The 15,487-nt window shown below is 35.3% G+C and overlaps 1 protein-coding gene across 4 annotated transcripts in view; it reads right to left on the bottom strand.

Annotated features, from left to right (window-relative positions):
* The window catches only part of C1GALT1 (core 1 synthase, glycoprotein-N-acetylgalactosamine 3-beta-galactosyltransferase 1), a 43,962-nt gene that overhangs the window by 17,650 nt on the left and 10,825 nt on the right, over positions 1–15,487 (bottom strand). The window lies entirely within an intron of this gene.

Here is a 15,487-nt window from a genome sequence, read left to right as displayed (position 1 = left end):
AATTTATTTAAAAAAAAAATCTGAAAAAGATTTTTGAAAAAACAAAATCTGAATGAATTTATAATAAGCAGGTCTACTCTGAGTTACGAAATACTAAAAGGAGGAACTTCCCTGGTGGTGCAGTGGTTAAGAATCCGCCTGCCCATACAGGGGACACGGGTTTGAAGCCTGGTCTGGTAAGATCCCACATGCCGCAGAGCAACTTAAGCCCGTGTGCCACAACTACTGAGCCTGTGCTCTAGAGCCCGCGAGCCACAAGTACTGAGCCTGTGTGCCAAAACTACTGAACCCTGTGCACCTAGAGCCCATGCTCCACAACAAGAGAAGCCACCGCAATGAGAAGCCCACGCACGCACTGCAACGAAGAGTAGCCCCTGCTCGCCGCAACTAGAGAAAGCCCATGCACAGCAACGAAGACCCAATGCAGTCATAAATAAATAAATAAATAAATAAATAAAATAATTAATTAAAAAAAATACTAAAACAAGTTCTTCAGGCAGAAGGAAAAGAATTCCATGAAAATTCAGAGATGTAAAAAGGAAGAGTGAGCTATAAAAAGCTTATGTATATAAATAAATACAAATGAACACTGGCTACATAAAACATTAAAAAGTTCCCACAAGGTAATATTACTATTATCATTAAAATAAATGACAAAACTGGCACAAAAAGTGTGAGAAGGATACAAAGAGTTTAAGTGTTCTAAAATCATTTTGTTGTGTAAAAATACTAATATCAGACTTTAAGACACTAGGAATGTATACTATAATCGCTGATGTAATCATTAAAAAAGGTAAAAATATATAAGTAAAACTCTAATAGAAAAAATTAAATGATAAAATAATACTTACAAGTATTTTCAAGGCAGAAAAAAGGGAGAAGTGGATAAAAAAATACGTGGGACAAACAGGAAACAAAGTTATATGATTAACTAAACACAAATTTATCCGCAATGGCATTAACTATAAAAAGACTAAAAATTCGATTTAAAAGAGAAAGATTACCAGCCAGACTAGAGAAAAAAATAAACACAAGTATACGCTGCTTACAAGAGACATACATTAAATATATTCAGAAAGTTAAGAGCAAAAGGATGGAAAGAGATATGTCATCCAAACACTTATACAAAGAAAGCATGTTAAAATCAGACAAAACAAATGAGTAGTGGTTACCTGGTTTGTTGTCTTCATGATATTCATTAAACTCTGCATTTATGATTTACACACTTTTCTGTATTAACATTTACTTTAGTAAAAGCTTTATATAAAAACACTTTCATATGACCTTTTATTTTATCCCATTTAATACACATTTAATATATGTATATTTGACATAAAAATATTTATTCCAAAATCTGTAAGTAAATTTGGCATGCCATGGAACAATACCATGCTTATCCTGTATCTTGTATCTCAGACCCTCTCTCTTGAATAGCAATTCCAGTTTGAGAAGAATGACCCTAAGGGGAAGTGGAGAGCAAAGCTGCTCAACACCAGAGATGCAAATTACCAATATGAACCCAGCAGGCACTTGTTTACTTCTTTTACTCTGTCTTTACTATAACTTCAAGTTTAGAAAGGTAGGCCTTCATGGGTAAAGAGTATATATGTCCCGCTCAACTCCCCCATTCAATTTCTCAGAGGAAAAGCAGAAACAAGTTTACCAAGTCTTTCTGCTGTTTTCCCTGAGGGGCAGCGTCCTCAAATTCTCCCTCCCACTGTCCTCTTTTCTCCATTCAAACTGCCCTTTAACAAAATCCTTATAATTCAAAAGGTGTAATCTACAATCCCAGAAAAATATCCTTCCTGCTTTAAGTGCTTCTTTTGAAACTCTAAAATTCTCCAGATTATTAGAAGCCCAGTTCATTAGACCTTGCTTTAGCCAAAATCCTGGTCTGAGATTACATTCAAAAAGCCAAAGAGAACTGACTATTTAACTATATTTTTGCTATTATGTGAGTTCTCCCTTTAACTGGAGTGTACATTATTAAGACTTGATACAACTGAGGTCAGTGATTTGAAAGAATCATGAATTGAAAACATCAAGCTGAGAGAAGTAAGTGAAAGGCATCACAACTCCAAATTTCTTACAGTAAATAAAGAAAGACTGGCAGAGTAAGATTGAAGTGGTAAACCCGAAGGAAAGCTATTAAGGTAACATTAGCAGGCACTTAAGAAACTGAGAAGTCAACTAGGAGCCACAATTCCCCACGTCTTGTAATTCTCCCACTGACACTCTGCCTTCTAACACACTAGTTTTGATTTTTTATTCTTTTTGTACTGGCTGTGACTTTCCTTACCTTAACACCAGATATAATCACGTCACAGTCTCAGAAGGGCACAAATCCAACTGAAATTTCCATGGCTGCAGAGTCTACCACTCCTGGTACTGGAAAGCAATAGTCACAGTGGCGTTCAGTACCACTCAGACAGAAAGCACTGTGACTGAGAACAGGAAGTAAGGACTGTAGGGCCAGAGAAAATTCTTATTTCCATCACCACAGTGAATATCTGAAGTGAAGGAAGTGCTGATCAAGCTCCAGTAACCATGAATACTAACCTGCTACCCAGCCATTTTCCAAGAAGATACTGAGCTTCAGAACAAGCCTACTTCTGCAGCATGGAGGTTTTATTATTTGTAGATGGATAGGGTTTTCTTAGCTGAGGTAGCACTTTTTTAGAAAGACACCTGTTCTGGGGTGAGTGGAGGGAAAATTGACTTCTTGATTTTACAAAATTTGTTAACTTTAAAATATTTTGTGATGCTGTTTGATGCCTGTCATACTCTTACCCCTTCCGGTCCAGAGAATTCTCAGTCAGCATGTGCTGGCTTATCCCTGTTGCTTTTACCCCATCTCCTTCCAATTTCAAGGGCTCCTGCCTTATGACTGAATTTCTGTATACCTCCATTTTTCATTCTTGTTCCTGGCATAAAAGAGCTATCTCATGTCAGTGAAATGCACCCCAAACCCCACTCAGATTTTTGGCAAAAATCATCACCCCCACCTCTTCAGATTCTTAACACAAGAGTCTAAAGTAGACCAGACTGGAAGAAGACACTGCTTAACAACACTGCACATTACAGGGCTTCAATATATATTGATTAGAATTGAATGCAGGGAAGTTATCAATGCCACCTGTTTTCCAAACCTGATGCATAATCAGAATCATTTGAAGAGATTTTAAAACTACAGATTTCAGATGCAAAAGTGCTGGCACAACTAAAATTTATATTTTTATTTTTTAAGGAACAGTTTTGCGTTATTCATTGGTTAAAAAAAAAAATCAAGCAAATACAGAACTATGTGAAGAAGAAAGAAACCACCCCAAATCCCATCACTTAGAAACAACTATCATTAACATCTGGTGAATATCATTACAAATACGAATAACATCTTTATGAATAACAGAGATAGAAGGGGGGATAATTATACCTAACATTTGGGCCCTGTACTAATAAGAGCATGGATTACCTGTAAACCATAAACTAGGGACTATTAATCCCACTTTACAGATGAACTCAGACACAGAGAGCTTAGTAAGCTTCCCAAGGTCACACCAGCAACCAGAATCAAGAACTCAGATTCTTAACCACTGTGCTATCGTTTTACAGAATTGGGATTATATTAGTCATGCTACTTTAAAGATTTAACATATTAAATTAGATTTATTTGAATTTATAGAAAAAAGGAAAATTAAGTCAATCTAAATTAACTTTGAACGTCAGCTAATAAACATTTAGAATGTGAACCCCCTCCTCTAAACAATCCCTCTAAAGATAAAGATTATGAAAAACATAAAGCAATCAGAGGCCTTATTTTTTAATTACATATTTCAAATTTAGACAGTACTTAATTGATTTCTTGCTTTGAGAATGTGTAAATCAGCATATACATACATACTCCCACAACAATCAATTTTTGTGAAGTACTTTTATTCTGTAAAATTTACATAGTTTATATTCTGTAAATTACACTGTAATTGCCACGACTGCTTGATCCTGAATATATTTTAAATTGGATTCTATGCTCATTATTAGCTCTTTTATCACAGCTACTCTAAATGTGAGTTCTTTATTAATGTCGTGTTTTTGTTGGCTGGATTTCAGCAAGTAATTTTTTGTAATGGTGCTCAGTGGTGCTATATTCTAAATTGTTGCAGGCTGGAGAATGTTTACTACTGCCTTTATACCTGAAGCACAACTTGACCTAGTACAATCTCTCTTCTTCTTAAAACTCTAAAAATTACTCATGGTCTTCCCACACCGGTGCCAGAAACTTTGAGGGTAGACTGATCTTTTATCCTTGTGTATAGATAAATGCTCCTCTTCTCTTATGGTTGGTTTTCAGTCACTCATCGGTCACTAACATCCTCTCACCAAGACTTTAATGCCCTTTATTACACGAGCAAATCCTTCCTCCAGTTTTTTAGGCTTTCAGAAAGTCAGTAGAATTCACAATAAAGTCCTAGGCTTTCAGTGTTTTTTGTTTGTTTTTTAAATTTTAGTACTTTATACCATATCCTGCCAGGGTTGTCAGTCTAGTATTTGTAATCTGTTCTGGATTATCATATTCATTTGTTATATTTACATATTCAAAATATATTTCTCTCTTCAAATCACATTAAAATGATTTTCAAAAACTTTTTTCCCCAAAGACTTTCCTTATGAAACTGGGATGAATCTTATATAGAGATACAACTTATAAATGCTTACAAGTACACTGTATGTGAGGCATTATGTTTGAAAATTTAATATGCTTTCTCTGATCCTCACAATTGGATATAGAGTAGGAGGAATCAGTCAACCTGAATTCAAGACATCATACAGCTACTGAAATCAAGATTCTATAGTACTGGTAGAGGGATAGACTCATGGATCAATGGAATAGAACAGAGAACCAGAAACAGACCACTTAAATAGCTCCACTGATTTTTGACAAAGGTACAAAAGCAACTGAGTGGAGGAAAGATAAACTTTTCGATAAATGGTGCTGGACATCCCTAGGCAAAAAAATAAACCCTGACCCGAGTCTCACATCTTATATAAAAATTAAATCAAAATGGATCATGAACTTAAATGTAAAACATGCAACTATAAAATTTTTAGAAAAAAGGAAGGAGAAAAATCTTCGAGATTGAGAGGTAGGCAAAGAGTTGTTAGACGACTCCAAAAGCATTATTCATAAAAGGGTGAAACTGATAAACTGGACTTCATCAAAATTAAAAACTTTTGCTCTGTGAAAGACCCTACTGATAGAATGAAAAGACAAGCTACAAACTGGAAGAAAATATCTGTAAACCACATACCTAACAAAGAACTAGTATTTAGAATATATTAAAAACTCCCGGGGCTTCCCTGGTGGCGCAGTGGTTGAGAATCTGCCTGCTAATGCAGGGGACACGGGTTCGAGCCCTGGTCTGGGAAGATCCCACATGCCGCGGAGCAACTAGGCCCGTGAGCCAGCGTGTCTGGAGCCTGTGCTCCGCAACAAGAGAGGCCACGATAGTGAGAGGCCCGCGCACCGCGATGAAGAGTGGCTCCCGCCTGCCGCAACTAGAGAAAGCCCTCCCACAGAAAAGAAAAAACCCAACACAGCCAAAAAAAAAAAAAACTCCCAAAACTAAACAGAAAAAAATAAACAATCCAATTAGAAAATAGGCAAAAGACATGAACAGATATTTCACTGAAGAGGATGTACAGATGACAAATAAGCACATGAGAAAATGTTCAACTTCATTTACCATTAGGAAAAATGCAAATTAAAACCATAATGAGATATCTCTACCTACCCATAAGGATGGCTAAAATAAAAAACAGTGATACCACCAAATGCTGGTGATGTGGAAAGACTAAATCACTATATATTGCTGATGGGAATGTAAAAGGATGTCCAGTCACTACAGATCAAAGGTAACTATGCAGAGAAAAATATGTTCTGACCCATGAAACAAACCCAACTTCTTATCAAGGTGAACTATTCACCGTGACAAAATGGGAAAACAACCAAACAAATTTGAATGATATGCCTTCAACCTGGTGAAGCCCCCCTACTGCCTAGAGTCTTAAAATAAAAAAATCATTAAAAAGTCAGAGACAAAGTTCCTACTTGCAGCTGTCCAAGGTCCCAGCTCCCCAATTTACCTCTCTCAGGTAGCTAACTGACTAGACAGAAACTGTCAGCCAGCAGCAGCATAGATCTCTAGCTCAAAATTTAAAGGGAAGATCCAAATGGTGCATAAAACAATTATCTATCTATCTAGGTAATAAAAGAGATTTTCAACTACACGATTTGATTTTCAACTACACGATTTTTAAGCAAGGTTACCTAGAATTGATTCTATTAAAAAATGAACAAGCAGAAATACATGGAACCTACATAAAAACCTTGTAGTGGGAAACAAAATTAAACATAGGATGCAAAAGACAAGGGAAAAGCACAGACCTGAATACTAACTCCATAGGAAAGAAAATCTTAAACTACTTGGGACTATTTTGTAGTCTTTTAGAAACTGAAGGGATTAAAGCAATTATGCAGGAAATGATAGCTATGAAAGATGGGCAATGGAGAGCCAACAGAGAAATAACTTATTTCTCAAAAGAGAATAGAACAAATGAAATAGGAAAAAAAAAGTCAAAGATATGAAAGAAAATGCACTGAAATGGAGGCCATGCATCAAAATATTTAGAGGTCTCACATATAATCAAGAAAAACCTTGGTTAAGAGATCCTGAACTTGGGGTGGGGGGAGGTTGTTATTGGTGGTGGGATGTATTGGGAGATTGGGATTGACATATATACACTAATATGCATAAAATATATAACTAATAAGAACCTGCTGTATAAAAAATAAATAAAATTTTAAAAAACTAAATTAAAAAAAAGGAGATCCTGAACTTCACTTAAAAAAAATATCTCTATAAGTATCCAGGGAAAAATAAGCAAGTCAAAGGGAAAAATTAGGCAGAAGTACAAGGGAAAAATTATTAGGCAGCTTTCTCCTCTGTGTTATTATATGTCAAAAGAAGTGCTGCAAAAACCCAAGTTTTTGAGGGGGACAACATTCCCATAGACTTAAAGATTCAGCAAGTTGTCATTCAAGAATCCATATAACAGGAAGACATTCTCAAATATGCAAAGAACTCAGTACCCACATACCCTTGATACATTACCTACTTAAAGGTAATGAGTTACCAGCTGAGAGTTAAATCCAAATTAAAACAAAAACAAAAACGCAAATTCACAAATGAAGAAATCACACAATGAAAGGGTTAGCATTAATAAAAGGTTGTAATCCTTTCCAATATAACACTGTGGAGTGGTAATGATGAAACAAAGCAGAAATGTTATTATCCTAGAAAGAAAAGCTACATGAGATAAAGTGATAATAGTAATTTAACTGTTAAGACACGTAGGCAGAAAGGACATATCATGTGAATAAAAATGGAGTGGGGAGGGGTAGGAGAGAATGTGCTAACAAGTATGTACTCTAATTTCATTAGAGAGGTAACTCAGAGGGTTTTTTTTAAGCTTAATTTAAGCTTTAATTTAATTTAATTCACTGCAGCACTATTTACAATAGCCAGGTCATGGAAGCAACCTAAATGCCCATCGACAGACGAATGGATAAAGAAGTTGTGGTACATATGTACAATGGAATATTACTCTGCCATAAAAAGGAACAAAATTGAGTCATTTGTTGAGATGTGGATGGATCTAGAGACTGTCATACAGAGTGAAGTAAGTCAGAAAGAGAAAAACAAATATCGTATATTAACGCATGTATGTGGAACCTAGAAAAATGGTACAGATGAACCGGTTTGCAGGGCAGAAGTTGAGACACAGATGTAGAGAACAAACGTATGGACACCAAGGGGGGAAAGCCGTTGGGGGGGTGGGGATGGTGGTGTGCTGAATTGGGGATTGGGATTGACATGTATACACTGATGTGTATAAAATCGATGACTAATAAGAACCTGCTGCATAAAAAAATAAATTAAATAAAATTAAAAAATTTTAAAAAAATCTTCAAATACACACAAAAGTATAATAAACCCCTTTTATCCATCACACGACTGAATTATAACTTTAAAATCTGCTACATTACTTTATTTATTATTTGTTCAATTGATGATAGTATTTTAATGCAAATCCCAGACATCAAGTCATCTCACCTCTACATACTTCTATACACCTCTCTGAAAATATGGACATTTTCTTACAAGCCAAAATGCCCTTATCAAACATCTAACAAAATTATCAATGCCTAACAAAATTAACAATAATTCTTTGGACTTATCCAACTCAAGTCTGTAATCAAATTTTCCCAACTGTCTTCTATAATCAAATTGCCTCAATTAGCTCACAAATGTCTTTTCACATTTGGTTTGTGTAAATCAGGATTCAAACTATATCCAAATTCACAGATGAAATGAAAAAAAAAGAGAGTATTTTATATAACAAATAACTATTAAACATGAAAACCTAAATGAAAAACACATTTCTCTAAAAGAACAGATAATCAAAGTTGACTCAAGATATAAAACCTAAATGAACCAAAAAACCAGAGAAGAAATAAAGAATGCTGTCAAACAGCCAGATTTCAAAGAGGTCCAGGTTTTTCCTGGATAAAATACTTCAGTCTTTCAAAAAACATAATTATTATATGACATAAATCATTCTGGAAAATTAAGTAGCAGAACTTAACCAATTCTTCTTTTATGTAAAAGGTTGGATACTGATATCTGACAAAGAGAGACCAAAAATAAAATAGAAAACCTCAGTCCAATCTTACCCCAAAATAATACATTATTAAAGGAAATGCAGCCCAAACATTAGTAGTTATCTTAAGTTGGGTCCCCAGGAAGCAAACTCTGGGATGACGTATTTGTGCAAATGTGATTTATTAGAAAGTATTTCCTGGAAAACCTTGTAGGGAAGTAGGAGAGGGAAGGGTAGGAAGTCAAGAAGGGGTAAGATACCAAGCAAAGTCCATGGAGGGTAATCCCTCAAGGTAGTTCTAGAGGCAGTGTAGGCCACACCTCAGAGTTGTACCCACACAGTCAATTACTGGTTAAGGGCTATCCATAGGAAACATATTTCCCAGACAATTCCAGAGCCTGTATATTGGCAAAACAGGATCTGGCAGTGTGAGGGCAGCCCTACAACAAAGCCTGTGAAGAGGAAGGAGATAAAGGCCTATGGACAGAGTCTCAGCATCATCTGTTACAGTGATTGTTGTACAGGTAAAGTTTAAAACCAATTGGTTTGGTTTTGCATTATGAAATCCCCAAAAGGTTAAGCAATGAATCATTCCAGTTCAACCATCATACAGTGAGGACTACTGGTAATAAGCCCTAAAAACATGTACAGAGATTTCAATTATTTTTTTAATATCTACTCTAAAATATAGCCAGTTAAGAATCACCAGATATTTTAAAGAAAGCCTCTAATATGAAACAAAAAGATCAACATAGTCAAATTTAATGTATCTTTAAAGAGACCATGTAACGAGATGAAAACTTTAAAAAAAACCCTCAAAACTATCACTAATATCCTGAAAGATAAAAGTCGTGCCATCGTATTCTTTTTTTTTTTAATTTAATTTTATTTATTTATTTATTTATTTATGGCTGTGTTGGGTCTTCGTTTCTGTGCGAGGGCTTTCTCTAGTTGCGGCAAGCGGGGGCCACTCCTCATCGCGGTGCGCGGGCCTCTCACCATCGCGGCCTCTCTTGCTGCGGAGCACAGGCTCCAGACGCGCAGGTTCAGTAATTGTGGCTCATGGGCCTAGTTGCTCCGCGGCATGTGGGATCTTCCCAGACCAGGGCTTGAACCCGTGTCCCCTGCATTGGCAGGCAGATTCTCAACCACTGCGCCACCAGGGAAGCCCCATCGTATTCTTGAAATAAGAACAAGACACTACCTTAAAAATTTTTTTTCTGAGAAAAAGTACCCCAGGAACTTAAATTATAAGAAAATCAAAAAACTCAATAGAACAGCTGTAGGATAAAGTTAAGGAAATCACCCCAAAAGTGAGCAAAACAAAAAGGCAAGGTGATGGAAAAAAAAAGAGACAATTGATAACTAAAAATCAGTTTAGAGGTGTAGATAAGAGAGGGGAGGAAATCAACAACCAAATATTTCAAGGAAGTTTCCAAACTGAAAAGATGCAATAATACCCAGCACAGTGAATAAAAACAGACCCATAAAGATACACTATAATAAAATTTTACAACACTTGAGTCAAAGAAACCATTCTGTAAACTTTCAGAGAAAGTGGCAAAAGGTCACCATGTAAGAGATCAGGAATTCACTGGTTTTGAATTTTCAAACAGCAATACTGAAAGTTGAAAACAATGGAGAAACTCACTCAAAATTCTGAGAGAAAAAGATTTCCAAGCTAGAATTTTATACCCAGTCAAACTATCCAATAAGTATGAGGGATAAGTAAAGATATTTTAAAGACAGGACAGGCTTGGTCAGATCAATATTCAGTGCATCACACTGTTTCTATTTTAAAGCAACAGTAGGGAACTGATGCAGAAATGCCGAGCAAGCTGTTAAGAGTTGCAGGTATGGAACCTGGGAAAATATTCACAGTTGGTCATTTGTATATCTCAATTACAACATTAAAAATAACAGCCAAATCTAAAATATGATCTAGCATATAAAAATAGGTAACACTGAATGATGATTCAATGCAAAGGATACTCTTCTAAGTGGTTTAAATTCATTCATTTAAACTTTCCACAGCATGATGCAGGCTAAAAGAGTTACATAAATTCCTGATACTTTTGATAGTTTGCCATGTGGCCTGATATCATTAAAAACTCAAGATAACTTAAAATTTTCTTTAGTGTATTCCCTTTTTGTCTTCAAAGTATAGCTTAGTGGCTCAACTCTTAATATAATTGAAGGAAATCATTTTAATACAATATAAAAAAGCATCTATGAATAATGCCTGCACATAAGCCCTCAAGTATCTGCTAAATGAAAGATTCAGTCAAAAATTAGAATCAATAAAAGATAAAATTATATAAACTAACATATATTCACTAAATAGAATATTTTAGAATCACTAAGCTTTTTCTGAAAATTACACAACATGGAAATATGCTTAGCACACAAGTGAAAATAAAAAGGATGCAAAGTTTTATTTATAATGTTATTACAATTCTGTGCTTAAAAAAACAGCTATCTTAAAAAAAAAGACTAGAAAAAATATATCAAAATGTTAACAATTTCTCATTTCTAATCTTAATTCTAATTTCTAATTTCAGTGGTGGAATTAGGGGCAACTAAGACTATTTTTCTTTCCATATTTTTCCAAATTGAGTTCAATGAGTATACATTACTCGAGCAGTTCTCAAAAATTTTAGTCTCAAGATCCCTTTAAACTCTTCATTAGTGAGGATCTCAAATAGCTTTTGTTTATGTGACTTATATCTGTTGATTACAATTTTATTAAAAATTAAAACAAAAATATAAATATCTATTTATTCATAAATAGTAGTGACAAATCCACTACCTGTTTTACATAAATAACTTATTTTATGGAAAAGAATTATATTTTCTAAAAAAATTATTAAGAAGAGTGGCATTGTTTAAAATATTTGCAATCTCAGAATCTGGTTTAATAAAAGATTAATATAAATGTTTCAGACATTACAGGAAACGTCTAAAAATCTTATATGTTCTGGTATAATGTTATAAGTAATAATCCTAGTTATTACTTTAAAATGTATATCTCAGAAATAACTAATTTTCTTGTCAACTGCATTATTATGAACTTTCATCAAATCTTTAACCATGGTCATTTTTAAGTCTTTTGTCATTTACAGACAGTTCTGGGTGTACTCTGATGATTTTGCAAATATGTTCCTATAAAAGAGTTTCATCTTCAAGAAATTCATGGAAAAGACTCTGACAAGTACAGGTTTCTGGTAACTGACTGTACTGCTGAACTGAATGAATAAGCATTTTCAGAACTCTAATGAAAAACTGATGAACTCATAAAACTGCTAACAAAAGATCAAGATGAAAAAAAAGAAATTAATTACATGGGACTGAGTGAACTGATGAGGATGAGTATAATTTTTGTGACTTTCTGTCTGAATTAAAAAAAAAAAATCCCACAAGGACTCAGAGGAAAAGAATATACAAATCAATTTTCACTGCAAAGTAAAGGAGCTGTTACAGTGGAGGATTACTGGACTGAATGTCAATATTATGACATAGTATAAGTGTGTTTCATGTTTGGTAATTGCAATCATTGTTGCTTTTGTTGTGGTCATCCATGTACAATGCTTGGTGTCAGTCTATCTATCTCTTGTAAAAATAAAATACAGTGTGTGTGTGTGGAAAAAAAAAAAAAAATCCAATGATCAGCCAGTGGTCCAACCAACTCGAGCTCTTAACTAAAACCTCCTAGGTCTTCTCTTTCTTCTAGGAACTCTTTAGAATTCCTAAGACATTTATTTCTGACTCAGGTCTATTAGGTTACCCTATGTACTCAAGTAAAATGTTGTTTGGGACATCTTTTCTATGCCAAGATGACACCAATCCAAGGAGAGTTTGCTACCGTCCTCCACGAGTAGATGACTGAGAAACATTTCCCCGTTACCTCTGAAATCTATACCTACTTCTTTTTTTATTGAAGTATAGTTGATTTACAATGTTGTGTTAGTTTCAGGTGTACAGCAAAGTGATTCAGTTTTATATATATATATATATACATATATATACACACACACACACATATATACATATATATACATATATATTCTTTTCCAGAGTCTTTTCCATTATAGGTTATTACAAGTATATCTACTTCCTAATGTCCACTTTTCCCCATTCTGTTATCAGTTAGAGTCAGAAGTGAGACGTTAGTAAGATGTGTTTATTTATTTAGCAATATATATTTAGTCAAAACTTTTAAATTACGGTATTCTCTGTGTTTAATAAACAAAAATTTCCCACAATAAAATATTTCCCAAAATAAAAAAAAAAAAAAAAAAAAAAAAGATCCCTTTAAACTCTTCATTAGTGAGGATCTCAAATAGCTTTTGTTTATGACTTATATCTGTTGATTACAATTTTATTAAAAATTAAAACAAAAATATAAATATCTATTTATTCATAAATAGTAGTGACAAATCCACTACCTGTTTTACATAAATAACTTATTTTATGGAAAAGAATTATATTTTCTAAAAAAATTATTAAGAAGAGTGGCATTGTTTAAAATATTTGCAATCTCAGAATCTGGTTTAATAGAAGATACCTGGATCTGGCATTCCATATCTCCTTCTGCATTCAATTTGTTGCAATATCATATATTATGTAGCTTCTTAAAAAACCTGACTGTACACTTGTAAGAGAATGAGTGAAAAAAAGCAAATAACATCTTGATACTAGTATAAATAGATTGACTTTATCAACCTCCTAAAAGAATATAAGGGATCTCATTTTTCCTGGATCACACTTTGAGAATTGTTGCATTATTTTGACTAAAATTTTTTTTCTCTCCAAAAATATTGAATGGTGGCTGGTAGCTTGCTGGATCATGAAATAAATAGGATAGAGGCTTGAGAGTTGATTTCTGGGTGAACAGAACTCAAAAAGGAACATGCTGTATTCAACTTCCCTTCTCGGCTCAAAGAGTAATGTTTTTTTGTTGTTTTTTTAAAAATAAATTTATTTATTTTATTTTTGGCTGTGTTGGGTCTTTGTTGCTGTGCCTGGGCTATCTCTAGTTGCGGGACTACTCTTTGTTGCGGTGCACGGGCTTCTCATTGCGGTGGCTTCTCTTGTTGTGGAGCACAGGCTCTAGGCACGTGGGCTTCAGTAGTTGTGGTACGTGGGCTCTAGAGAGAAGACTCAGTAGTTGTGGCACACGGGCTTAGTTGCTCCACGGCATGTGGGATCTTCCCGGACCAGGGCTCGAACCCATGTCCCCTGCATTGGCAGGCAGATTCTTAACCACTGCGCCACCAGGGAAGCCCCAAAAGTAATGTTTAAAGCAGGGAAGAGAGCCTTTTCCTTAGTTCAATGCTCTTTCCATTGGGTTTAGATTCAGTTCTCTTTGAGTTACTGCTAGGTATACGTAGGCTTGGAAATCCCAACCTGAGTGTTAGCCACTAAGTAGATCACATGTGAAAGGAAATTGGTATGGCACTCTTCCATTCTCCCTTTCTTCATTTTGATATAAAGCATTATAACACAGCACTAACTTTGGGTATTATAGAAATCACCGAGGATGCAAAAAATATTTGTGAAACTCACAGAACAGTAAAAGGCATTCTCACTTTTTGATCTTCCGAACCTGGAACTGGTGGGAATATTTTTTAAAAAACCAGAATTACAGTTTGAGATTTACACAACTTGATTTTAACTTGACTGTGAGGTTTTACGAAACCTTTCGAAGGTGATACTGATTGAGCACCTTTCAATGTGTCAAATACCGTCCTAGGAACTAAGGATATGGTCATTGGTATACTTTCTCCTGTTTACAGAATATAAACTCCCAGAAGACAAAAAATAGTTTCCTACCTCTCAGAGTTGTTGACCATGATGCTTTTCACAAGACACTGGTACAGTAAGTATCAGCTGGCTTGAAATAAGAGGGCAAAGCATCTCCTTATTCATGCCCCAAGTCCCCAAACCTGATTATATTTCCACATCTATTTTACACTCTGTAAACACTTTTCTCCCTCCACTCCTTGATCATTCTCCCTTGGGCTCAACTCTCTTACCTCTGTTTCCCAACTTAATAAAGGCTTCACATAGCAGTCTTGTTTAACGGAAATACTTTCCAATGCCACAGGATCAAGTCCATACTGCTTACTTGGTAAACAAGATCTAGCTCTAGTTTACCTTCCTGCACTCTTTTTTTTTTTTTTTTTTTTTTTTAAATTATTTATTTATTTATTTAAGGCTGTGTTGGGTCTTCGTTTCTGTGCGAGGGCTTTCTCTAGCTGCGGCAAGCGGGGGCCACTCTTCATCGCGGTGCGCGGGCCTCTCACTATCGCGGCCTTTCTTGTTGCGGAGCACAGGCTCCAGACGCGCAGGCTCAGTAGTTGTGGCTCAGGGGCCTAGTTGCTCCGTGGCATGTGGGATCTTCCCAGACCAGGGCTCGAACCCGTGTCCCCTGCATTGGCAGGCAGATTCTCAACCACTGCGCCACCAGGGAAGCCCCTTCCTGCACTCTTGATACTCCCTATCCATAAAGCCTATATTGAGCCATTCTCCAAATCCGCCATGGCCTTTCATATGGATGACTTTGGCCATTCTATTCTTTCTGCTTAGAGTGCCCTCCTCAGTTATGTCTACTGGATAAATGCATAATTATCTTTCATGGTTACCTTAGTTTCAGTACTTTTCATAGTCAGTCTTCCCCATCACCCATGATCAAATTAACTGCTTCCCCATCAAATATCTTCTTGTCCCTTCATTCACATCTCCTACTATGTACTTATCATACTTCATC

Source organism: Balaenoptera acutorostrata, chromosome 7, assembly GCF_949987535.1.
Source record: "Balaenoptera acutorostrata chromosome 7, mBalAcu1.1, whole genome shotgun sequence".
In the NCBI taxonomy this organism is placed as follows: Eukaryota; Metazoa; Chordata; class Mammalia; order Artiodactyla; family Balaenopteridae; genus Balaenoptera; species Balaenoptera acutorostrata.
The sequence above is the reverse complement of the archived record's forward strand: the minus strand, read 5'-3'. Positions and strand labels throughout refer to the sequence as shown.